Below are 27,958 nucleotides of genomic sequence, written 5' to 3'. Positions count from 1 at the left end.
TCTCGTACCCCTACCCAGCTCAAATCATTCTGACATGGTGCGATTGGTCAGTACTCTGGCTCCCGGGTTAGCGTTTAGTACCTTGATGCTTTTAAGGAAGTATGGGCCTAATCCAAATTTCTCAAGCACCATGAACAAGTATGTCCAAGACACTGAATCAAAAGCCTTTTCTGCGTCTAGGGATACTGCATCCTCCTGGGCCTCTGGCTTAATCTGGGCCATAACACCAAACAGCCTACGCAGATTCAGTGCCGTCGACCTGGTGGGGATAAGTCTGCATTGGTCTGGGTGTACCAACACGGGCATATTGGGGAGGAGCCTAGTGGCCAGAATTTTTGCAAATACCTTGGCATCACAGTTTATAAGGGATAGGGGTCGGTACGAGGACATCTCACTCGGAGGGCGCCTGGGCTTAAGGAGTACCGTTATTATTGCCTCCCTCATGGACGTCGGGAGTGTCCCAATCTCTATGGCTTCCTCCCATACGGACAGTAGTATCGGGGCTAGCTCCTCACGGAGCTCCTTATACAATTCGGCACCCAGTCCGTCAGAGCCGGGTGCCTTACCACTGACTAGTGATTTAATCGCCTCCTTTATCTCATCTACCGTAAGGGGCTGGTCAAGCAGCAGTCTTTTCTCTGCAGACAACGTCGGGAGCGTAATGTTATCTAAGTATTCCTTAATGGCTTGGGGAGTTTTCAGGTCATGATTGGCGTATAGTTCTGTATAGAATTGGGAAAATTCTCCATTTATACCCTCCTCACTTGTGGTTACCGTGCCGTCCCCTGCTATTATGCTGGAAATCGGGGTATGGTGTCTCTCGGCCTTTAATAGGTTGGCTAGGGTGCGACCCGCCCTGTTGCCCTCGCCATACCAGCGTGCTCTAACTGGGGTAGCCATGTACAGTAGTTCCCTGGTGGCCAGTTTATTAAATTCTTGTAGGTTGCTTTTGATGTCCGCAAGAGTGCTGTCCTCATGCATGGCAGTGTATCGTCGTTCTAGCTCCCCCAACCGTTTCTCTACATGCGCCAGTTCCCCCTTGACCGCCTTTAACAGCCCAGTGGATTTGGAAAGCAGGATCCCCCTTACCCATGCCTTAAATGTCTCCCATAAGGTCGCAGCACTGCTGACTGAGTCTCTGTTGGTCTCAAGGAAGACTTCTACCACTGTGTGTAATTCCTCTGCCACTGCGGGATCCTTAAGGATGCCGGGAGGCATTCTCCATCTCCTGTCCGGTGGCTTCAGTTTCCAAAGTGCCATGTCTATTAGGATAGGAGAGTGGTCCGACAGGGTGCAGGGAAGTATTTCGCTATTGTCGATTTGGTTCAAAAGGAATGCGGATACCAGCCAGTAATCTATGCGAGATTCGGTGTCATGCACCGAAGAGTAGAAGGAATACTGTCTTTTGTGGGGGGTGTAGTGTTCACCAGGCATCTACCAGTGACAGTTGTACTGTGATTTGTTGTAGAATAACCGCTGTTTTTGTGGGGTTCCTGTGTGTGGAGGTGGAGCGATCTAGGGTGGTATCTAATATGGTATTGAAATCTCCCCCCCACATATTTGCTCGCTCCCAGATAAGCCAACCTCATGCATTCCGTTTGTATAGAAGTCAGGGTCATCTACATTCGGACCATACGTATTTATTAATACCAGTTCCTCCCCAGCAATGTGTCCCCATAGTATCACGTATTGGCCCAGAGGGTCTATTTTACTTTTTCCCAGTTGGAACCCAACAGAGGGGTGGGTCAGGATAAGTACTCCTCTCGCCTGAGACGAGTATTCAGTATAGTATCTTTGCTTACCCCCACCCTTTCAAGAGCTCGGTGTTGACCCTCTGGAGCGCATGAGTTTCTTGTAGTATGATTATCTGGGGATGGTGCCGGGCAATATAGGCTCCCACCTAGTTCAATTTGGCTCGATTGTTCAGACCCCGGACATTCCATGTGAGAAGTTTTAGTTGAAGCCCTCGGGCCGACGTTACAGGATTAGCCATATCGGTATACCCGTGTTGTGACTCTTGACTTGCCAATGTTCAGGAGAGTTCCATGCGCTCCAATGTCACCACTATTCTTAACTTGTGGGACTCTTCCAACTGAGTCCCAACCCCTCACCCCCCCCCCGCATCGCTCAACGGAGCTGAACATCCTGTGATCCTTTGGTCCCCCATCCATATCATCTCCCCCAACTTGACGATGCTGCCCCGTAACAATCATTCCCTTAAACTGATGGATCCTTCCTGAGGGTCGCCCGTTGCTTACACCTGGCTCGCCCTCACGGAGGCTCTCAGCTCGACTAGTTATAAGTCTTTATTCAGACCGTCCATAGTGTAGTGTGTTCCTTCCTCAGGTTGGTAAGGAGCCGACTACCCCTATTTCCGAGGAGAAAAAAGAACAAAACAAATTCTCCCCCTTCCTGATTCTTCCCAGTGTTAGGGAGCAGATGGTTTACTTTGGTCAATCAACTGCGTCTGGTATCTCATCTCCGGGTCGTGGTCTGGCGTTCTGGTCGACTATCCGGTCTCTAGGAGGTAGCGGAATGGAGGCCTCTACATTGGTGATGGCTTCTGTTGGGTTTTCGAAAAAGTGGTCTCACCCGCCGTGTTGGATTCTCATCTTCGCTGGGAAGATGAGGGCATACGGTATATTGCATATCCGGAGCTGTTTTTTAACCAGTTCGTAGGATCGCCTCTGTGCCTGTATGCCAGCGGAGAAATCCGGATAGATATGGATCCTGTTGTGTTCAAAATGTAGCGTGCCATTCTCCCTAGACAGTCTTAGTATCGAGTCTCTGTCCCTGTAATTGAGGAGACAAGCTATTATGGTGCGAGAGGGTGCCCCAGGTTTCGGCAACAGCGCAAGTGTGCGGTGGGCCCTCTCCACCAAAAAGTGTTCAGAGAAAGAATCTGCTCCCAGGATACTTCTCAACAGGTTCTCCACTTGCCTTTCCATATCACCCTTGCCAAAAGTTTCCGCAACCCCTACAATTCGGATATTATTTCTCCAGGATCTTGATTCTAAATCTTCGCACTTATGTTGAGTTTTGCGTAGCTCCGTCTGGAGGTGGGCTATGTCGTGGCCATGCTGTATGATCGTGTCCTCGTTAGTGCTTATCCCGTTCTCCGACTCTGTAATACGTGTGCTCTCCTTTTCCACTCGCGCCTTCAGGGACCCAATCGTTGCAACTATGTCGTCGAGCTTTACATTTACTGCCATGAATCCATTTTGGACCAGTGTCGCCAGGTGGTCCAGGGGGTCTTTTCCCCGCTTGTCTTGGTCCTGTGGCGTCCCATCGGGTGCCCTGTGTGGCTGGGAGCTGGCGAAGGAGTCCATTGGGCCGGTCTTTTTCCCTCCTTCGCCTTTCCTTTCGGTTCGTCCCATGTGATGCGGTGCGCGGCCTTAGAGTGGACTGTGTCCTCCCATGTATCATATATTAGTGTATGACTGTCCAAGTGAGAGCAAACCTGGCGGGCTGTGTGGGAGCATTTGGCCATCTGCACCCCTACTTTCTGTAGGGTGTTTAAATGTTCATGCGTGCCTCCTGTGGGACCAGGATCTTTGCCGTGCAGGTCCCAGGAATGGGTTGCAGTGACTGACGCCACACGACTTTCAGCAGTGTGTCCCCCTGCACCTCTCCAGACTTCATGTTTTTTTGGTTTTTTTTCCCCAATTTTTTTTTTCTCCCCCCTCCCTCGAAGGTTTTTTCCCCCCTTTCCTTTATGGCGGGGCCACCTAGGACTGTCCTTGTCTGCCCCGGGGTGTTGGTGTTTCAATTTCGTGTTGCTTGGCGTGTCACGCCAAGTGCCAGGGGGGAGGGTGGATGCGGTCCTCTATGCCCCCTTTAACGCCCCCCCGTGCATCATGTGTTGCTTTGTAACAGGGTGCTGCGTTCCTTTGAGATGCCGGTAGTGGTTCCTGGGGTTTATTCCCGGGGCCAACCAGTGTTTACACCACAAGGATTTCGGCTTGGCGCTTGTATTGGTTATCGTGGGGGGGGGGGACGCACACCCAGCTTCACTTACTCAATGTGGGGGGTGCGGCACGACCCCCCCGTGTGTCTCCAGGTCCTTCTCTGTGTTCTCCTCGCAGGGAACGGATGGCTTGATCCCTCGGCGGCGGCCGCAGCACTGCGCACAGCGCGGCCGCGAGAGCCCCACAGCTGAACTCTACTTCCCGGCAGGGCCTCCGTTCTCCTCTCCAGCTGTGCCCAGCCTCAGGTGGCGATGTCCCTCGCTAGCAGCTCCTCCGCGGTCCGGGTCGGGGCCGGCAACACTGCCCTTTGTGTTGCGGGCGACGCGGTACGAAGTAACCGCAGCGCCCCTCCCCACTGCGGCCTGCTCTGGACAGCTCAGCCCCGGCACACAGTAGCTTTTCTGTGGAGCCAGCTCATCCTGGCCGCGGAAACTCTCCCAGCCCAATGTTACGAGTTTCCTCCAAAGGAGTCGCTCAGCTTTTGGGGTGCCTGCTCCGGAGGTCTTCCACCACCGCAATCTTCCTTTCTTGAACGTTTGGAACGACGCTGAGAGGATTGATGGATGTTAGAGCCGGAGCTCTCTCTTCAGGTGGCCATGTTCGTCGTGCACAACAGCCCCCCCCCCTTAGCTCACTTTTTCTATGCCTGTATACATGCAATGTGAAACCTGAGACCATTCGAGTGTGAATAAACTGCTGTTTATATGTTTGTTCCTCGTGTCTGGTATGTCTTCATTTCTTTGCAGTAGCCTCATATTTTTGGACTAACAGAATGGCGCCCGGAACGTGGGCTCTTCCGATCAGGATCCATCGCTTGGTGAGGACGGAGTGGACAGACTGAGATCAGTGAGTATCGGGGGCCCCTGCACATCTTGAGATGCGACTCCTCAGCAGACTGCTTCTTACGATCTCCGACAGCCACGCTTCGTCCATAGGTCATGACGGCAAGATGGATTTGGGGGGAAGACGGCCAGCCACAATGATTAGAATACTTTGATGGGGGATCCCTCTTACTTTGGAATCAGATGAGTCTGTTTCAAAACAACATCAGGCAGCACTGTGGATTTGATTGTAAAATATTTATACGCGTACAAATATTGGCCTGGTAGAACTGCTTGTTTAGACATGCAAGGTTTTAATAAGTTGTCATCAATGATTTGGAACATAGTCAGCCAGCGCCACTGCCAGGGTCGCAGGCATGTGATATGTTCATAAGATATGGTATAGGAGCAATAGTATTCAATAATATTTGTCATCGTCAAACCAGACATGAACCGAAACTTCAGAGGCCGAAATTGGTGAGTTTTGAGATAGTGAGAATTGGGCATTTGGAAACAGTATCGTTGCAAAAGAAAGCGAGACTGGCTGCATTTGACGTCGTTAGGGATTGGCAAAAGGAAGCCACCCAACGTCTCAGAAGCAAAGAGAAACATGCACGTAACACATTACACAGGCTGGTAAAGCTTTAGCACATGACCAGCAAAAAGAAGAAAAGGCTATGAGGAAGATGGATAGGGGGTTCCAACTAGAGGTACAGAAAATATACCCATCAAAAGGACTTGCATGCGTTTGATGAATTGATAAATACATTGTTAAATGAGAGGAGAACATGTAACACACCACCTCCATATGTGTCGCCACAAGCACCACAAGCATTGCCTGTAAAGTGCAAGCCAATTGGAAAAGAAAAGGGGGCAGGGCGGCGGCTTGGCCAGTTAAAAGTTGCTTAGTGAGGGTGTAGGGATAGGCGAGCCCGCCTCCAGGCCTAAGGAAAAAGGTGTGAAGAGGCAAAGGGGCCGACAAGGCGACGTTGTTCAGATTGATGCTCGCTCGCAGCATGATGCTGAAGGTGGCGCTCTGGCACTTGCTCTGCATTGGGCTCCTCGTGGCAGACCTGCCCGGGGATTTGAATGTTCAGGGTGCTGGCGAGCGGTCCGCAACAAGCACCGGTGGAGACTATGGGGTGAGGCTCTGCGGGCACAAGTTTATACAGGCTGTGATCTTCACCTGCAGGGGGGTCCCATTGGAAGCGGCTGAACCTGGACGTGGACCCGTCAGACGGCGCGGGAGAGCCGCTGCAGCAGAACACCGACAGGAGCGCAGGTTCCATTCAGGCGACCTCCAACAAAAACTTGGACAACCTAAAGTTGCAGTCCTACTTGGCTCCCGATGTGGAGCATCAGCTTCCAAGAGTCAGTAGGCCTTTGGGACGCCAGCCTATAAAGGATTTATTTAATGTGTATGATGACTAAAATGCATATGTACCTGCCTCAGCTGACTTGAACGAGTATATCCGCCAGGTGGACGAAGCGTCCCAAAAAGACAAGAAGTGGGGCTGGAGCCGTCCCACCCGTGGTGGCAGACCGATTACTGTGGATCAACTAGCCCTGGCAAAAACAGGACTACTCCATGGGGGTGGCTGGCATGTGCTGCAAGTGGGGCTGCACCAAAGCTGAGATCAGCACGCTATGCTGAATGATAAGGATACCCATACACCTTCTTCTACACAACTACAAACAGGGCCTGAGCACATGAACCAGTGTGCCTATTGTAGGCAAGAAGGTCACTGGAGGGCACAGTGTCCGGCCCTGCAGCAGAGAGCAGCGAATGGAACCATCGGTAGAACATCGAGCGCACGCAATGGCATACCCGGTCCAAATAGGACTCAGGATAATAATGCAGGTAATCAGGGAGGACAGCAACAGAATACTGGTAATACGAACACTTTTGGCACTAATTCGCATTCCTATTTTACTGAAGATTTCACTTATTACAATGTTTTGTTCCATTAGGACAGCCCGAAGCAGAATATGGTGGAGAAGTGCTCCATTGACCACCTGCGGGTTCCAGATATCCCACTGTCAGGGCAGAATAATGTTTCCGTAGGGTTCTCTGGTACCCCAGTAGTGGGTCTGGTTTCTCCACCGGTACCAATAACTTTGGGACCATTCACTGACTCATGTCAATTTTTATTAACTACAAATTGTGGTGAGAATCTTCTGGGATTAAATTTGTTGAAGAAATTGCATGCAGCGATTTACTGCTCGCCAGATGGAGTGTGTTTGACCATTTCACCCCAGCTGAATTCCACTTCACAATTTATGACTTTGCCTTTACCTAGTGAATTACAACAAGTGCCAATGCATTTATGGGCAGTAAAAGACAACGAAGTAGTGATATTGAATGTTGAACCTGTACACATAGTATTAAAATCCGATATTACATTGCCACGCATTCCACAGTATAAAGTATCTGTTGAAGGTGAACAAGCACTTAAATGTATTATTTCTGAGTTAATGCATCAAGGTGTTATAGAAGAGATTTCTGGTAGCACTTGTAATAGTCCAGTTTGTTCGGTTTATAAGAAAGGTGATAATTCTTTACCCTACTGTTTTGTTATTGATCTCTGCGCAATTAACAAGGTAGTTGCACCACAGTTATGATTCCTGCAACGGCTACACATTTTTTCCGTCATCGTTTTAAAGAATGCATTATTTAGCATACCCATTCATCCAGACAGTAGATACCGATTTGCATTTTCCCTGGGAGGACGCTCTTTCACTTTCACACGCATACCGCAAGGGTACACTGAAAGTCCTAGCATTTACAGCAGAGCTCTTAAGGAACAGCTCGATATGCTTGAATTGACTTCCACTTGCACATTGATACAGTACATTGATGACCTACTTATTGCTGAAGAGAACGCTTGCAAGAAGGGCACCGTTTTATTGTTGAAGCATCTAGCGGAGCATGGCCATTAAGCATCTTTGAAAAAGTTCCAATATTGTCAACATGAGGTCGCCTATTTAGGTTATCTCCTGTCGAAGGAGGGTAGACGGCTTGCACCTGAACGTATACAAAGCATGGCATGACTGTTCCAAATACGCAGGAGGAAGTTAGGGCCTTTATCCGCATGGCTTTATATTGTAGACAATGGATTACTCATTTTTCACTTTTGATCAAGCCAATGTTGGCATTGACAAGGAAGGCTGCAGCTTTACCGTTACCTTGGGATACAGATTGTCAGGAAGCTTTTGATCTGCTCATGATCACATTCTGTTCTGCACCGGTTCTGGGCACACCAAATTACAGAAAGGAGTTCATTTTATTTGTGCATGAGCAGGATGGATGCACCTTGGCTGTTTTGACACAGGAACATGGGGGAAGAAGCAGACTGTGTGGTTATTTTTCCTCCATGTTAGACCCTGTTGCATGCGCCTTGCTGAAATGTCTTACGGCTGCAGCTGCTGCTACCGCCACAGAAAAACAAAGTGAGGGTATGGTTCTAGCTCACTCTTTAACCATAATGGTACCTCACTCAGTGGATTTTCTGTTAAATAGAACACAGACTCATCTCACATCTGCCAGACTCACGAGGTATGAATTGATCTCATTTGCACCTCACATCAAAATTAAGAGATGCTGTTCTTTGAATCCGCTTGAAATATTGCCTCCTTTGAATGAGGATAGTACTAATAATGCATCCCATGACTGCCTGTACGTTACTGAACAGGATACAAATGGCAGAATCGATTTAAGCGATACACCATTGACTTCGCCAGATGGAGAGCTATTCTGTGATGGCTCTTGTTTTAAACTACCTGATGGCACTTCTACTGCTGCCTATGCAATCACCACGTTAGACAACATTATCAAAAGTTAACATTTATACTGATAGTCAGTATGCCTTTGGAGTCGCTCACAACTTTGGAAGGCTATGGGCTGAAAGGGGATTTTTAACATCTCAAGGTACAAACATTCAGCATGGTCCCTTGATAGTGCAACTGTTATCTGCATTAGCCATTCCCAAACAACTAGCTATAATGAAATTCCCAGCACACAAGAGTTTGACTGATGACATTGGAAAAGGAAACGCATTTGCAGACAGAATAGCTAAACAAACTGCCATCGACCCACACTCACGAATGTATGTGTTAGATTCTGCTAAGTGGATTGCTGAAACTTCCTGCCTACAGCCAGGTAAGCTGCACTGCCTAGAGACCTCCAAAGCCACTAATTTGGAAATTTTGTGCCCCCAGGCCCTGCATACACTGCGTTCCCTCCGGTGCTTGCATCTCCTCCAATCCGCATCCCTCCCGCCTCCCGACCCGCCCACCAGCCCTGATTGGTCGCTTTGGTGACTTTAACCACCCACTCTAGGGCAGCCCTCTGCCCGCCAGCCCCCGCGGCTAAGGGCCCCAAGGCAAAGGGCGGCTCTTACTGAGGCGGCTCCAGATCGTGTCTGCAGGTGTCAGCAGGGGAAGCCAGCGGCCAGCCGTCAACCAGCAGCTACTATGAACAGTACGGTAGGAGTGGCCTAGAAGCCTGTCCACCTTCAAAGTTGCCTACACAAGTACAATACTGCAATTAATTCCACCGCTTGGCTCTTGCCGCCTCGCAGGACTCTGATATTCAATCTGCATTGTTATCTGTAGGTCTCTCTCCCAGTATACAGTACACTCAAATCTAGCTGTGCCCTATTGCAAATTGCATTGTGGGCCTCTCTCCCACTATGCAGGACTCGCAAATCTGGCTGTGGCCTGTGATCAGATTCTATTGTCTGGTATTCAATTTGTATTATTGGGTGTGGGCCTCTCTCCCACTGTTCAGGACTCTCAAACCTAGCCGTGTCATATTGTTAAACTGCCTCTACCCTTAGAGATTAGCACTCATTGACGTGATCCACATCTAGAAACCACCATTACAGAATAGCACTGTATTTACTAGCTTGTGCCCTCTAGAATGGTACTGTGATTACTAACTTGCGCCCCCCAGGATAGTACTGCAATTATTGCCTTCTTCCCAAGGATAATACTGTAATTGATCGTTAGACTGAGCACTAAACTTGGAGATTGGCACACATTGAGAAATTCACATCTAGAGAGCCTCACTGTGGAGTGGTACTGTGATTATTGGCTCGCGCCTCGTGAGGTGATACAATGACTATCAGTTTGCGCCCATTAGGACCATTCTGTAGTTATTAGCTATACCCTTCCTCACACCACAGAGTTTCTTTACTGCAGTAAGCCTCTTCCAGGGAGACCGACACTAGGGACAGCCACTGGAATATCCCAGCGATAGAACGCTAGTAAACCTCCTCAACCTAACTCGAGATAGCAACTGACCCACCCAGCAATATCAGATGACTAGACCACCAGACCGAGCCCAAACTTGCACCGGACAATCCCCCACACCCAGTCCAACACCACAAGACAGCAGGACCAAAGCATAAAAAGACCAGCTCAGCATCAACGAACAGGAATACAATTTTTTTTAAAAAAGCGCTCAACCTCAAAATGCTGCACAAACGAATTGGACCAAAGGAAAGACAAAGACAGAGCAGAAAGAGCAAACACAACTGATCAACACCGAAAACTCACAACTGCAGAACACACTCCCACAGACAGGAACGACAACAGAACCAGTGCCGAGAGAAGAGAGAAATCCCTCTAACTAACTCCATACCTTGGAAATAACCAGTCACCAGAACGAGCCAGCCCAACGTACAAATCAACAACAGACGACCAAACACAACCACACAGAAGAAGAACGGACTTTAGAAATAACAAGAACATAATCGATGCAGTAACACCTTACATCACCAAAACAAGAGGACCTTCCACTCGACAGCCACAACATTTAGAAGAGGAACCTGATGAAAACAAAAACCCAAGACTGAACCTAGAAGAACTTTGACGACGCAGACACTACAAACTCCTTAACAAGAGATCGACCTGGAAGGAAATTGTAACACCAGTCAGAAGACAACACCGACATTAAACCACAAACCAAACTACACCTTTAAAATCCATTGCAACCTAATAAACGCAACAACCCCATGAGGACAGAATTAGCATCCCTGCCCAACACCTCATCAACGCTACCAAGTCCCACGTCAACTGAATAGGATTGTGAAGCCTATCCAGGGTTACCGAAAGATTAGAAAGGGACTTATCTGGAGTTATTGCTGCCAGGAATTTATGTCACATCCACTGCAGACATACTGAAACATCGCCGTAGGAGGGGAATAGACGATGATATTGGGTGATGTAGTGAAAGCCATGGTTCCTTTTAGGGGACAAATCATTAATTCAAGAGATATTAGGAGATTGGCTAGAGTGCTAGAGAACACCATCAATGAAACAACTGACATATTGTTTAACATGACATTGGAACAAAGAGCAATTAGTGGCCTTTCAGAATAGAATAGTTTTGGATGTCATGTTAGCTGAACGTGGTGGTGTGTGCAAAATTGTCGGGTCTGCGTGTTGCGTGTACGTACCCAACTCCTCCCCCACAGTGTTCCAAGCGACTAAACGATTACATATACTTAGTACCGAAGTTCACGGTCCCGCGGGTATTGGGACATAGGAACATGGCCCTGGAATTTACTAAGAACCTGGGGTTGGAAAATCTCAGCACTTTCTGTGATCATTGGGGTAATACTATTTTTCTGCTGCTGCATACAATGTCTGCCCATTCTAGGTTCTGCCCTAGGTAACTGGTATTCTAGATCCCTAATGAAACTTAGACCTGGTCCTCATCTTCCTGCAAATGCAACTAATGCCTTGATAATGCAAGAAGCCACTATCAAACAGTTTATGTCTATTAATATAGATGACAGTGATGACTCTGGTTGTTCTGATGACGACGATGATACATGGTCACATAACTCTAGCAATGTGCTGGCTTAGGCCAAAAGGAGGGTTTGTAAAAGCATATGTATTTTGCGTTATAATGTTGGCCTAAGCATGTACACATTGAACACCGCCATCGTGGTTTCCGAAGACGCCATTTTGGCTGCTTTGCTCTCAGTTTCGAGTTTTCATTCTGAACGCGGTGAGAACTCACAAAGTCACCGATTCGGAAGCTTTGCTAAAACATGCCCCTGCACAGGAATGTTGAAACTGTTGAGCACATTGTTTTTCTTTTAACTTAGAGCCTTGAAGTACTGGCATGAACGTAGCTAATCTGTAAATTAGGTGCCATCCTGTCTCCTTTTGAGTTCTTCTGCCTTTCCGCAGCTAATTGTGAATGTGGATCCAGACAATTAAAGTGAAGCACAATTCACAGCATATGTTGTTCTGAAGGATCGAGCTACTGAGTAGAAATACAGACTGACCTTTTATTCTAGCAATAATATAGATAAAGTAGCGCAAGGAATGTTACCTTGCATTCAGAACACGATATACTCCTACACCCCGCTCTGCTCTGCTTCCCAGACAGTAAATGGTCTGCGTGATGACAACAAGTGCTCTAGCACGTGTTGCCATGGTAAAATGCCCACATCTGTAGGTATATAGGTCACGATCCATTATGTGTTGAGCTAGCCCAAATCCATCATGGTATTTCAAATGTGTATAAAACACATCCACTCCCCCATGTTTTAGCTCACTTTTTCTATGCCTGTATACATGCATTGTGAAACCTGAGACCGCTCGAGTGCGAATAAACTGTTTATATAATTTGTTCCTCGCGACTGGCGAGTCTTCATTTCTTTGCAGAAGCCTCATATTTTTGGGCTAACACTGGCAGCCCGGCTAAGAGGTAACGACAGTAAAAGTTTCTGGTCTAAATTCAATAGAAATTAACCTGGTGTCCGAGACTCTTTGAAAAACCCATATTTGTGAACTCTGCAATGAAGATGGGGATTGGAACCAAATATGTCCTCCCCCATACTCGCAGATTAAGGGCAAACCATTGGGAATTGACCAGGGCGATATAATAAATATCATAACAAAATTGAAACCCACTGCTGCCCCCGGACCAGATGGCTTACCAAATGCAATTTTAAAAGAACACCCTGTGGTCTTGTCTAAGATATTGCTGAAGCTATTTGATAAAATCGAGTAAAGAGGAAAAATTCCAGAGAGCTGGCGCAAGTCTCTCCTAGTTCCAATACATAATAAGGAGACTGGACCCATCAAATTACCGGCCTTTGGCAATGATGGACTCCAGCCAAAACCTCTTCGTCATCATTCTCCGATGAAAACTTACTAGTTGGCCTGAAGCAAAAAGAAGAGCCCACTACAGATGGGCTTTCGAAAATGTTACATTGCCATCACTAACATATCCCTTATTCAATCTCATATAGAAGAAACTAAGAAAATCACAAATCAACTATATTGCTGCTACGTCGATTTTAGTAAGGTTTTCAACGTGATCCCACGCCCTCTACTCTGGGGAAAAATTACTCAAATGGGGGACCGATCCACTTCTTTTACACCATATACAACAGCTCTACACAGAATTCGCTTGAGCCAATCAGGATCATTCCAGCTTCATCCAGACCACGAGGGGTCTAAAACAAGTTTGTCCACTAGCCCCAATATTACACAATCTTTTTACTTCAGATATACAAGCCCAGATAGCACTGGCTAGAAACTTTCCACCAAAGATAAAGGCGAGATAATTGCCTGCATCACATACGCAGATCATACTATCCTATTAGACAAGACCCAGATTGGACGCCAACATTCCATTAATGCCCTTTTGGATTAAGCACGAAAAAATAAAATGCAAATAAACACAGGGAAAACAAAAATGATGCACTTAGCAGGCAAAACCATGAGGAAACCATCAATGAACTGGAGGCTCGGCAGCCAAAACTGGTGATTGTGATGGAATATACATATTTGGGTTTTTCGATGAAACCTGCCACACAAAGAACTACTATATGGATGCCACCTTGATTAAGGAATCTAAAAAATGGATGGTGGCAAAGCAATTGATTGTTAAAAGCAGAGGGCACAATGTTCAAGCCTTACTGGAGATCTATCGTACCAGTATAGTCCCGAGTATAACATATGTAATATCAGCTCTTCCATATCACCTCATAGAAGGCCTAGACAAAATAGAGGCAATAATCCATCAAACCATCATGAACCTTCCATCTTCCATTGCAGTTGAGGTGCTAAGACTTGAATAAGACTCAAATACGGTCAATGTTCACTTATCACTACTTGGGGGAATACAGCGCCTACTCCTTTATATCAAACCTATGCCCACCTATTACAACACGAATAACATTCTGAACCTGTTAAGTGAAAAGATGCTATCAGGACACAAAAACAATTATTTGATTGAACTTCGCCAGGACCCCTTTGAAACGGCTACTCTACTAAACCTAGATATGGCCACACTAGTGGGGAAAACCAATTATGACATTTTAGAAAAAGAAAAGAAAGTGCTGCGATAAGAGCTACAATGTTGATAAATGAAACTGTACCTCGAGGTACAGGCAATACTTGCATAAGAGTTTTATAGCCACTATCCCTTGCTGCTACCTAACGAGATATAGCTCAATTGAACTGAAACAATTTACTCTGTGCCTCAGATTAAATATACTACCCACCAGAGAACTAACTGGTGCATGGTCAGGAATTCCACTCGAGGAGTGAACTGTTGTTTAGGCAGAAAATCAACAGAGACCCAACGACCCGTCCTGACCTCTTGTCTAGTACTAAAATCTCATTATCTGAGGGGATATTCACATGCTGTATCAAATATCGATTCCATAGAAACGGACCAAATCTTGGCCAACATCAACGGTGCTACATCAATGGTATTAGTTTCTGCAGCCCACCATATTTGGAAGGCTGCTACCTTTATGTTTTAACACCCTCTCTAAAACACACCAAAGTTCCAATTGGAAAACCTCTCACAAATCCGGATACCTTTCGAGAAGTTTCCCTAAATATGGAACTCTCACCAATTGCTTTTCCCCTTTAGAGCTCCCCTATACTTCTTTTAAAGCCTTTTTCCCTCTTCTTGTTTTTTGTTAAACTATTTTATCTAACTTTTACATTAAAATATCTACATTTCAATTTATTTTATGCATTAAACTGTGCTTAAAGTTTAAGCTAACTAAATGCACAATACATTTTTGGTAAAAAATGCTTCCTGACAGAATTATAGTGCAAACCTGGGCCTTTGCCGAAATAGCCTACAACGGCTGCAACTCCAACTCTGCTGTGGCACAAAGTAGGTTCAAAAGGTCACGTGCAATCCCGATCGCTGCTGGAACGAAAAGGATCTGCATGCAGAGGTGGCGTTTTAATATTCTGCACCTCTGCTCTAAACTGTAATGATTGTATGGCTTAAAGTGCCTAAATCTGTAAATATAAGCCATGCCAGGGTTGTGACATTGTGACTTCTATGGACACACATTAATACAGCCACAGCAATTTGAAATCACACCAGCGTCAGCTCAGCGAGCAGGGCGAACTATGGCAGGACTGATTTATATCAACATTTGGCAGTCTCCACAACTGCCATGTGAAACAATAGCCAGGATGCTGCCCGTTTGATTAGCCAGCAAGAAAGGTAAGAACCCTCTGCCCCCGGGGCATCACGTTGTCTTCTCCTGGGACCAGTGTTTCAGAGGCAGCACTGCCATATCAGAGCCAGCATCAGAGCAGGGTGCTGACCACTGAAATCCTTTTGAAGCCAGCAGGCATGGGAAGGGGTGGGTTTAGAGGAGCCAGAGTGGGAAGAGAAGATTCCCACCATCTTACTTTCTGGTAAGGTTCTCTTATCTGTCTTGTTCCCTCCGTTTCATTTAAGCAATGTACTCTGGGTGTGATGTCACAAGGCAAAGTGCACTTGTTACAACAATGGGTAATGGACCCCTGATAGCAGACTTGCTTTAGACCAATCCCTGTGGTTCTGACATGTTGCCTTTAAAAGAAGAGGGCCAACTTTGATTAATCTCTGAACTTTCGAAAAGACAATCATTCATCTGGGCCTTTGTTGGGGATACAATCTATCATATATTCATCTGCTGGGAGAGGGGGTGCAGCCAAAAAGCAACCTAGGCATCAAAACCTCTGACATAATCATTCACAGGGAACTGTGGAGTGGACTAAGTCCTCTCGGATGGCTGCACTGGGACCAGGATCCTGCTTGCTGGAAATGAAGGATCCTCTTCAGGTACCAGCCAAGCTTCCTTGAGTGGGAGTACAGCTCAAGGCTGTACCTTTTCCTGGAGCACCAGGATAAGGCTTCTCAGCAACTGCAGAACCAGCTTGACGCCGGTTGGGCGCCTTCAATGCCATCCATGTTGTTAAACCTGTCTCAGCATTTTAACATCGGAGGCCACAGAGTCTTCCAGTGCTGCCGACCAGATTTAGTTTGCCATCACTCGCATCTTCGACCACATGACGTGACTGCTGCTTAATAGAGCACCACATTGGAAGACACAGCGCCGCTGCTTCCCAACTTCATGCTGGCCCCGACTCAAAAAGCAGCTAGACTCATGGTTTGATGCTGAAAAGCCTAGTACAACACTGTTGAGCCTCAAAGACAAGACCACAATGTACCGTGAATGGGCACTGACCCCCCATTCCACTTTTGGGACCAAAGTGACTTGTAATCCCCCTTTCTCTATCTTGATCTTAAAGATTATGCCAATCTTGTTCCTGCTCTTCTACCCAGAGTGACCTTTCACAAAAGTCTGCATTTTATTTTTCAGAGGTGGGTTTTCCTAGTGTTTTCTGATAAGTTGTTTGCATGATTAAAAGTCTATATTTGTATAGAACGTTCAACTTATTTTGGTCTATTGTGCTTAAGCTGTCTGTGTTGCTACTGCTATCATCTCACACCCTTACTGAAGAGAATAGCCTGCCCTCAGCCAGCACTACCACATAAGGTGAAAAAGGCATATCTTTTGGGTTGTGCCAGATTCAGCATTACAGTTGGGATCACTGCTAGTTTATTAGTAGCATGCAGCAGAGTAGGTGGTTTAGCCACTACTCATCCATGTACTCCGGCAGAGGAGTAGACATTTCATCACAGTTGTGAGAAAACAAATGGTGTCTCACCTACAAGTCCCCAGGGATCTCTCTCTCAGGTGGCCAGGGCAAGGCCATCGCCTTTGGATCCAGACCCTGGGGGTGGACCAGTGCGTGAGGATCACGTGGGTGGGGTCTTCAGGGGGTGGGGGTGAGGCAGCTGATGGTGACACGCAGTATTCCCCATACCCTTTCCCATACTCATGACCCATCCTATTGTATAGGATTATCCTATGTTCCAACTCCCCCCCTCCCCTCCTTCTGCATAAACACTGGGCGGAGGAAGAGGGCGACAGAGTAAATAGGCTAACCCTCACATATCTCATTGGACATGTCCCGCTAATCGGTTCAGGCAAAGTCAGGCACTTGACTTTAATTACATACATCTGATGCCCATTAGCTCTCCCCACAAGGATAAAAGGCAGAACATAGAGACACACTCTGAGCAAGGTGGAACACTAGCAGGAGCAGAACTTCCGGGGCAAAGGTGAACCTACTGGAGCAGAGCGACGAGAGCAAAGGGTAGAGAAACCCAAGAGTTCCCTGCAGGAGGTTGTTGCCTTCAAAGAACCGTGAAAGATATTTGGAGAAGGTCAAATTCCAGACAAGAAGAATGCATTGTGTTCCAAGGGCGCCAGCGACCCACCCGGGTGAATGACAGAATTGGGGGGGTGAGGTCAAGCCTTTGGTACTAAACTTGACTTGTGAATTAAAACCGTAAAGACAAGAAAGGAATGCACACAGCCCTTGAGTTGGCGAACGACATGAAAGACTGGTGTGTGTTAAGAAAAGATTGAAGTTGCAACAGTATATCTCACAATTGAAGGCTGTGCACATGTGGATGAGACGCGAAGGAAGGCAGACCTGTGGTGAACTTTAAATTACTGAAATCAGTGATACAGAGTAGCACAGTGGTCCGGAGAAAGGAGGTAGCCCACTCGAAATTCTCCGCGAAAGGTGACATTTTTTGTTATAAAGCGACAAAGTGAATGAACTCTAAAAAGTGTAATGATCAAGATAACCCTGGGAAAAGGGGAAGTGCAAAGGTGAATGTTGAATTTTTATGCTAATGATATTGAACCACCCAGACCAAGAGACCCTGGGGCGAATAACACAAGGGTGTGAGCTGAAGGGAAAGTCAAAGTGGTCCTGCAGAGGTATATAGTAAAAGCCTCGCACATTCGAAAGTCTTTGACATCAGGAAAAGGTCTTAGCTCGAATGAGGGAGACCGGAAGTGTGATAAGTTAGGGGAAGGGAACCCTTAAAGAAAGTGAATTAGGCTTGGGGAAGGGAACCCCTGCAAGTGCTGTGATTGTGAGGTCCAAGCCCGGCCGAGGAAGATCTAGGCAAACTTTTTGCTTTGAGAGGTCTGAGCCCCATTGAGAGAGACCTGCATTAACTTTTTGTTGGAACTGTGACAGAACATTTAAAAGCTGGAATAAGAGACTATAATGTGGAAGGCCAAGCGGGCCTTGATCCACGTTTTGAACTGCCTTTGTTTTGAGAACCTGAGTCAGAGTGCGTCATCCTGTCTACGGGGGCCACTTTTCTCCGTGCTTTCCAACATGGGGAGTAGTGCGGACTTGGCCACATTGATTTTTTATATTCCAACACTGATTTTCCTTTGCATACATATTCCCGGTTACACACTTTTTGTATAAGAGACAGGTCAGGCATTAGGTTTTGTTTAGTATAGGCCATTTTGATTTGACAGAGTGACTAGGACTGTGTTTTCTTTATTAGCTATAGGGCAAAGCAGGACTTTTTCCAAACACCGAAAATCGAATAAAGGTTTTACAAACTGTACCGCTTGTGTCAGTGTCATACTTGTGATGCTATGCCTCCCTTAAACATTATACTTAAGACTTTTAAACAATGAATTGGGGGCCAATGGGCATAGAGACAACTTGGTGGAAGCAGTTGGGCCTGGAAAGGCAAGTTCAAAGAATTATGAAGAAATTGCCTCAAAAAGCAGCCTGAAGTAAGATGTAGAGAGGAGGAAAATCTAGAAACAGAAAATGAGTGTTAGACAAAAACAAGCGACCATAAATGAAACTTTGAGGCAAACTTGAGTCGGTTACACAAACAGAATATGCTCAGCTCAGCCTTAAATCAAATACTGCGTGAAAAAGCAAGACGACTGTAGATGGTACTGCTATAAACAAAGAATACAACAGGTGTTCAGATAGTAACAAAATAAAAAGGGAGTCAAGGAATGTTTAGGTTGTGTGTGGGGAATGAGATATTGCTTTTAAAACTACAACAGTCTCAAATACATTAAGCACTTTAAGAAATATCTGGAGTGTCCAATTGTAAATTGAGATTGTAGTTTGAAGCAGATTTGTGCAATGTAATGAGATTTACTAGATATACTGGGAAGGTTTCGTTTTTACTTTTTACACTGCAATTAAGGTTTAAACAAACCAGGTACAAACTGTATACATTTTAAACAAGGATTCGACCGGAGGAGAGCATTATGCTCATCATTTTTGTATTGCTTCTACTCAAGCAGCTAAATTTTGGCAACATATTTTCTTCCTTTTCTTTCACAAAATATCATCTTGCTTAAATCCACTATGACAACCACTTTCTTAAACAGAACTGTAAACATGAAACTGGACTACAACTCCCAAGAAAAACTCTGCAAATGTCCCTGCTCCTCCTATCAGCTGTTCTTTGAACCTGTAAGAAGTCTGGACCTCCTCAGCCAGATCCCTTTCTTAACTGCTCAAGCAGCAGATAAAGATCTCAATTTCATTTGCTTTAATGATTGTCCAAGTTTCTATTTAGGATTGTTCAACTTGTTTTTGGAAGAACGTCATGTTTTCATGACTTGAATGGGGGTATTGGGCTTGAATCTCATTATTGGAATATACCCTATTAGGAGCCTTGTGTACCCCCCTTCAAGGCTACTGGAGTGGAGCAGCCCCAGGTGAGAGCCGGCGGGTATTGCCACGCCGTGCTTTGACAAGGTGTTCCCTGCATCGGGGCCAACAAACATGGCTACGCGTAGTAGAGGGGGCGGTGTGCTGTCAGAGGCAGCGCAGGCTGCCCACAGCTGCATCCCCCCGACAGGAAATTGCTGGCAGAGGCCGCTCAATGCTGTTAGCAGCACAAGCTTCCTTCTTGTCATGCCGCTCACAGGTTTGTCGGCCACTTCTGCTCTTTCTCTTCGCTCTTAGACAGCAACCGGCTCGATATCTTAATAAGTGCACCCGGCCTGAGCACAGCTGACAGGAAAGCTCATCAGAGTGTCGGGAAGTAAGTACGACCAGTATAATACAAAAAAGTTACACAGATCTTGAGATTCCTACAATAAAGAAGACATTTCTGCATACTTGGGACATTTCTCACCAGCAGCAGCATTCCAAGCCAGAAGGGGAGGACCCCCACACTGAGAGCGACGAAGCTCTGGCGACCTGCTTCAAGAGGGTCTTAGGATCCTCAGTTAATAAGACAATGAAAAGGGTTGTGGCGGACATGCTGGTCCCAATTCAATGGAGACTAGAAGATGTGGAGGCACAAATGAGGCACCTCACGGAAAAGTGTGGGAAAGCACCTAAAGAAAAAGTGACTTGAAAGGGGGTAGTTTGCAACCCCATAAGAGGAAGGCCCCATCTGTGCCCCTTCCCTCCCACCGCCCCGGGCCAAGAGTGTGCCAAGTGGCACACTCAGATGTAACAGCATCCATTACAGGATGCCTTTGACAGGCTTAAGAAAGCCTTCCTAGAGAAGGGGATTGTTTTCCAGTAAGGCCCTCAAGCCCAGAGGTAGTGAAAGCTGGCACAGATGATGGCTGCTCATCACATACAAGCAGGGCGACTCCAGAGGAGCTCCCAAAGGCTAGAGGAGGCAGAGCCAAAGCCTACTCCAGAAGAGCAGGGGTACAATGAGCCTAGGCCAGGCACTTCTCGAGAGGACACACGAGCGGACACTCAAAAGCGCATGTTTGATACAGAGGAAATTGATCCACCTAAAATCCTCCGAATGGGCTCTGTCGCCCAGAGTGGCCGAGCACCCAAGATTGAGGCTCAGGAAAGCCCTGGACAAGGAAGTACGGGTGCGGCTAAAGGCAGGATGCCCAAGGCCAGACATTGATGGGAAAGTGGCCGCCACTCCCGAGCTCGACGCTAAAATGACAGGATAAGCTCCTGGAGGTGACAGACCCACTAGCAGAGATCCTGCACCCCTCAGAGAAAGCCTCTGGAACTGGTCCTCTAGTAGACCCAAAAGTATAGGCGGCATGGGTGCAGCACGCCATCTGTTTTTTTTGGAATGTGAACTGTGTGATCTCGGCAGAAAGGAGTGCTGATCAAGATCGATGCCAAGCTAGGGGAGCGGTCCTCTTCCAGGCAAGGCCAGTTGCACAGGGGTTGCTTTTTGGTGACTCCTTTGCTAAAAAAATTACCAATTTCATCAGTACTTTTACATCCCTAGAGAAGGGACAGTCTTCAATGAAGAGTGGTTTCCACTAAGGTTTTCGTGAGGGCCAGAAGAGACAGGAGCCACTCCTCTGGCCGTTACTCGTTGGACCACAGCTTCCCTCAGGACCACATGTCATACCAGTACTGGCAGAACCACTGGACAGACTTCTTTTCTACAAGAGGCAGAGCATGAGGTCCAGCGGGCGGCTGTCCCGCGGGACAACTGCAACAGTCCACGGGTGGGTTTCACACAGCACGGGTGCCTAATCCTCACATGGGGCAAAATGGTAATATTTGCACAAGGATGGGACACCTTGTTAGGCGATGCTTGGATCTGGCAACCGGTAAGGGGTTTTCGGCTCAAGTTTTTCAAAGTCCCGCATCAGGGGTGCCTGCCTACTCTGATAGCAATGTCAGCACTAGACTACAGTGCTCTAGGCGAGGAGGTGGCCAAGTTAACTCAGAAGGGGTGATCCACCTGCCGTACCCCCATCCCCAGAGCTTTATCAGCAACCTCTTTCTTGGAACGAGGAAGTGGAACATCAGACCAGTTATCAATCTGAGGGGCCTCACTAGCTTCATTCTCTACCGACACTTCAAGATGGAGGGCATTCACATGTTCAGGGACATTCTGCTCTCAGGGGACTGGTTGGTGTGCCTAGTCCTCAAGGACGAATACCTAGCAGTACCCATCTGGCAACCTCACAGGCACTTCCAGTAATTCCAGAAGGCGGGGGCTATCTGGGAATTCATGAGCCTGCCCTTTCAGTGCCCTGGTGTTTTACAAAGCTGATGAGACCGTAGTCGCAGCTCTCAGAGAGTAGGGCATCAGGCTCATTGTCTACTTGGATGACAGGATTATCATGTCTCAGGACGACAACCTTCTGAGACAGCATACATACCGAAATTATGGTGATCTTTTACAGTCTCAGGTTTCTAATGAACTGGGAGAAGTCGGAGGTCATGCAGGATGAGGTTTCTGGGTTTCGTTGTAGACACAGTACAAGCATGTCTCAAGCTGCCACCGGAGATAAGCAGTGCAAGCGTTGCTAAGGAAAAGCGAAGTATCGCTCAGAGAGTTGGCGAGGGTGATAGGACTGCTCATCATCCATTCATGCTACATTTTCTGGAGCACTGCACTACCGAGAGTTGCAGAGACTCAAAGGTGCACATTTACAGAGGGATCTCTCATACGAACACAGAGTGCGACTCTTGCAAGACTCAAGGGTAGAACTGAACTGGTGGCTGGACAACATGCAAGCGTGGAACAGCAGAGCAATATTCGGCTCAGCACCAGCTCGAAATTGTAGAATCGGATGCCAGCCAGGCAGGATGGGAGGAGAGATGCAGACCAATATCCAGAGGAGAGAAATGGTCCACACACAAGCTGGAGTTGCATATAAAACTGCCTGGAGTTCTTAGCAGGCTCCTTCTCAATCTGCTCCTTCGCCAAGGACAGAGCAAGTTGCTGTATTCTGTTAAAGATGGACAACGTGTCAGCGGTAAGGTACAATCACCTCAGCGGCACAATATCCAAGCTCCTAGCAAAATTAGGTAAAAATGTATGGCACTTCTGGAGCACCAGATTTCAGTGACAGCGGAATACCTTCCGAGGCTGGCCAATATAGAAGCGGATTGGAACTCGATACTTGACGGATCCCAGTGATTGGAGGCAGGACACGTCAATCTTTGCGTGCCTGCGGGGGAAGTGGGATCTCTTAAATAAGGACCTTTTCACCTTACTTCTGAATGCTCAACTGCCAGAGTTTTTCATTTGAAGACCCGACACAGCGGTTCTCGCAGCAGAGGCATTTCCGTGAACCTTGGAAGGAAGAGTTACCTATGCATTTCCTCCTTTCATTTTGATAGCGAGGACCCTGGCGAAGGTCTGTCAGGAAGGGGCACATCTGGTCCTCCTGGCCCGCTCTGGACTATGCAAGTGTGATTTCCAGCTCTTCTGAAAATGTCCTTGGATTTTCCAATCCATCTACCCCACGATCAATATCTCCATGTGAATCTTCGAGGGCAACCTCACCTGTTAATCACAGACAGATCACTGCCCTGACGGCGTGGAGTATTGCAGGTGAAGGAGCGTTCTGGGTATTTCAGAAAAGGCATACAGCCTTATCAAAGACAGTTGGGCCCCCTCCACATCAAAACGCTACGGTAGCTCCTGGGCAGCTTGGTCACGCTGGTGTATGGAACGGGATAGACTTCCAGTTTCAGCACCTTTAGCAGCAGTCCTGAATTTCATAGCAGAGCTATCGGAACAAGGACTGGCCTATAGGTGATTAACTCTTATCGCTCAGAAAGATCAGCGGGGCATGATTTAGTGGATGGTTTACTGGTTGGAGAACACCCTTTGGTCTTTCGCCTAATGAAAGTGGTGCGGCGGTCAACCCTGCCTTTGGCACGTTATGCAGTGTTGTGGAGCATTATTGTAGAACTGAATTTGTTTCAGTCCTGGCTGCAGAATGCTGACCTGTCCTTGAAGGCACTTTCAGCCAAAATTAATATGCTGTTGTGTGTGGTGTACTGCAGGAGGGTCTCTGATGTCAGAGCACTAGACCTAACCAGTAGAGTATATGCTCCAGACGGCATAGTATTTCACATTACTAAGCGTACCAAGAGCCACTCTAAGGTTATCTCTTCTGTAAGCACCCACAATTGTGCGATGTGAAATGTCTCAAAGCGTACAAAGCAGCAACATATGGTATAAGGGCAGACAACAGTTGCTGATTACAATCCCAAGGCCTCACAGAGCAGTCTTGACTCTCGTATGCTGGGTGTGCTGGGCTCTAGCTCAGGCAGGAGTGGATGTGTCACGCTTAGGGTCGCTCCAGTTAGAGTAGAGGGGCCATGGCCTCTAAAGCTTTTTAAGTAGGCATTTGTGAATTATTCTTTAGAGATTTCTATCTTGAACCCATTGAACAGCTGGCATTGTTGGTGGTAAGTAAGCTTTTAATAAAGCATAATTCTTACACCGTTCTGACATAAAATGAATATTTCCCAAAATAACGTGTAGGAAAGTCTCGATTCTATTAAAGACACAGAGGCGAGCATTATTCCCACCCTTTGCAAAAGCTGTGTTTAGTGGGTTATACCAAACATGTGTATATCTTAAATGCATGGCGTCTTGTCCCATGGCACTGGTGCATATGTTAAGGGTTTGGCAGTGGATGGACAGTAGCTAGTGCAGATCTACTGTCAGTGATCGGTTAAAGTCTGGGTGCAAAATCTTACGCTGTTATTTCTAGACAGTGCTTTTCCCACCCGAACTACTTGCTTTATATCTTTCAGGGTCAGAGGCTAGGCCGTCCTGAGAGACCTAGAGGGTGAAGGTTTTGAAGAGTCATTGATGCAGTTCAGAGTTGGAGTTTGCAGTACAGTTCAAGTTACGCTCTGTTGTCGGACCTACGAAAGAGGCTGGCAGAGAAGGCACTGGTTTCTTGCAAGATCAAGGAGCAGCGGATAGGAGGAACAGGGACATGTGCTAAGCTCTAAAGGACAGCACATTTATGATTTTTTTCTTGAGCGTTGTAGTCCAGTTTTAGGTTTACAGTTCTGTTTAAGAAAATATTAGTGGATTTCAGCAAGACAATATTTTGCTAAAAACTAGCTGCTCGAGTTTAAGCAATAAGAGAGACATACGCTTAATGCTTACCTCTGTGTCGTTAATAGAATCAAGATTTTCCTTCAAGTTATTTGGGGAAACTTTCATTATTCATGGTTTTGCTCTTTTGGGATTGCACGAGATTTTGATGAATTTCACAAAAAACTGTAACAGGCAGAAAGGATTGGTAGAGAGGATACTAAAGATATTCATCAGCTTTCTCAGGCAAATGAGGAGACTAATAGTGGAGGCTATCATAAGAGGGAAACCATACACAATGCCTAAGAGCTATTTAGCGCCTGCTTGTAGCCTAGAAGAGCCTAGTTGGCCTGACAGAAACAGAGAGACACTTTTCACTTCCCATGCCAACCGGTACCATACAAACATACCCAAGTGTATTAACTGTACTGAATGCTTGCATATTCGTAAAAGTGCTGAAAGGAGTTCTGTTTCGCTGTCCTTCTAGTGCTGCATTTGGACTAAAGCATAATGGTTAATTCCTTTGGCTCCGGCCGAGCAGTTTCAGTGCTATACATCTACTGGGACCGGAAGTTCAACGGAACTCATTCATTTATCAGTTGATCCATTATGACCCACCTCCACCAACCGTAACCAGTTAAAAACAGCAGGCCACGCTGTCCCACGTGTAGGCTGCCGGTGGAAGCTTCTGTTATTATCCAAGTATGTGGCTCTGCCTGCAGCATACGTGCTCACTTTATGTTTCCTTCTGGGTCTCAGTGTTGGAGTTGTTAGACTCATATTATGCAGAACAAAAACAAAACAGACTTCTAGAGAAAATTCAAGGAAAGGGGCAGCAGTATTGAGTAACACGGCACTACGAACATCTCAGGATTCCTCTAATTCTTTGACAGTAATACCGGAAGGGCGAGAAGCTGTCTCTGTATTACAAAAGGGAAAACTCACTTTGTTTTTTTCATACTGAACTTGTGGTAAGAGAGCCCTTACCTGTTGACCTCATTAGCCCCACAGCTAATACCAGCAAAGGAGTCACGACTCTGCGGCTTTGGATGATATTGATAACAATTCCTTGCTGGACTTGTGTTATTCTTTACAACAAAGCATTGCAGGGCTGGTGGAAATTATTTTGTCTACAAAAGGCCCTCCAATGGTAGTGGAAGCACAAATAAGTAAATATTGAATTATTAAAGGACTCGAACCGTCTGCCTGACTCTCTGAACTGGATTATGCATTCTACCTCTGATGTTCAGTCTGAAGAGACAATGCATAGTGAGACCATATTTTCCGAAATTCAATCTTTTATGGTCTTGATTCAAGTTACTATGAAGATTTTGTTAAAGCTTTGTGGGAGAATCCACGATAATCTACAGCCACAAGGCAATAATATGACTGATCCTTCAGAAAGAAAGGAGGCACAGGTTATTCAGGTTTCTCCCTGTCTAAAGACCTCTGAGAAGTCTAGAGCCAACACCATTAAGCCTCCAGACGAACCAGTAGTGGTGGAGTAGGGGGACTCCGGCTTGCATATCGTGGCATCATATTCACTGGAAGTATATTTCTCTATTAAACAGAGGCTCTTGGCACAACAAGTGCTGACTCAGCAATCCTTACGATCCACCGAAACTATGAGATCACCTATTGGCACCTCACCTATTGGGTTGAAGACACCTCGGAGGAAAGTCGCTTGTGGCAAAAACGCCAGTCCAAAAATTAATCAGCCGGTTGGTTGAAAATAAGCTGGGTGTGGCTGCTACTGAACATTGCGAGCTGGTTGACACAAGCGTGGAAATGAAAATGACTTCGAACTGCGGGGAAGAGAGCGAGCATAATTCTACTCCGAATTCTGTTCCAAGGAGCTTGGTAAAAAGACCAGAATTCGGTTTGGGGAGACTTAAACCGGTTATGGATAATGAACTAACAAATGCAAAACTGTCGGTGAAAAACCTGAACCAAAAAAGCCGGAATAAGTGGCTTTGCCGCTCTTCCTTTCTCTTGTTGATTAAGCAAATCCCCCAATTACAAGTTCTGGTCTCAGATGATTTTGAGATTATCGAACCACTATGTTGTGTAAACCCTAATGTGACGGCAATACATTGTAAACATGTGGACACAGCACTACTATTCGTAGCTTTCGAGACCACATATTCAATTGCAGGGTTGATCTTGAGGATGTCGACACAGAGGATCAGACTCTTCAATCCGCCAGATTTTCTTCCCAGAGTTCCTGCCAAAGTATAACATCTCAGCTGCTTCCAACATAACGTACAGGTCAGACATTCAGTCCATGTTAAAGTGGCTGGCTGAATCTCTTCTGGCTGCAATATCTAAACAACAATGAGCGATCTCGCTACTCTCTTGGAACACTCAAGGGTTTGCCCTTTTATTGTCTCCTACTGGACCTTTACCTTTCTTACTAAAAAATATGATGTTTTTACTACAGGAGGTATGGTTATAATCTAATACTTATATAGACGGGTATACAATTTACCATGTGATTGCTAATAAAAGTAAAAAGGGGCAGACCCTTTGGGGGGTTGGTTACAGGAGTCTTGCTCAATCTTAAAGGATAGTTCCGGGACTTTTTTTTTATTGTTCCTATGGTTCGGCCATGTGTTTTTAAGCATAAATCGGTAGATCGTAGAAAACTTTCCTATGGACCTTACCCGACTTTTCGTCCATTAACGCACTCGAAAACATCCGCCATTTTATGATAATCCTCTCACTTGCCGCATCGCCCTGGCTCACCTGCTTTTGCGGCACTAAATCAAATCCCCCGCCCCTGAAACAGACTTGATCAAAACATTCATATTCCCCGCCTCTATCCGTGACGTGACTGAGCTGCGTAGGCAAACGCGCCCAGGCGTCTTCTACGCGACTCCACACAGAACCAGGAAATCAACACAGATGAGCTCACACAACACAGCGCGCCACAATTGGGAATATGAAACTGTACTTTTAAATTAAACCGCAAGATTGTAAATTTGGTAAAGTACATTTATTTGACATCAAATGTTTTGAGAATATTCAGCGATTAGCATTTTTATTTGCTCACGTTCCGAAAAGTTCGTTTCGAGGCACACGATGTTCCTTTGCTGTACACAGGGTCTTAGATCAATGAATTTTTATTTGCTCTCGATCCAAAATATTTCGTCTTGAGGCAAGCGATGTTCGTGTGCAGTAGA

The 27,958-nt window shown here is 46.4% G+C and overlaps 1 protein-coding gene and 1 pseudogene across 2 annotated transcripts in view; one reads left to right on the top strand and one right to left on the bottom strand.

Annotated features, from left to right (window-relative positions):
- The window catches only part of LOC138514163 (arylsulfatase A-like), a 270,214-nt gene that overhangs the window by 124,616 nt on the left and 117,640 nt on the right, over positions 1-27,958 (bottom strand). The window lies entirely within an intron of this gene.
- On the top strand, positions 5,806-6,443 carry LOC138513146 (relaxin-3-like; annotated as a pseudogene).

This window comes from Ambystoma mexicanum, chromosome 12 (assembly GCF_040938575.1).
Source record: "Ambystoma mexicanum isolate Mex_15411 chromosome 12, UKY_AmexF1_1, whole genome shotgun sequence".
Lineage (NCBI taxonomy): Eukaryota > Metazoa > Chordata > Amphibia > Caudata > Ambystomatidae > Ambystoma > Ambystoma mexicanum.
The sequence above is the reverse complement of the archived record's forward strand: the minus strand, read 5'-3'. Positions and strand labels throughout refer to the sequence as shown.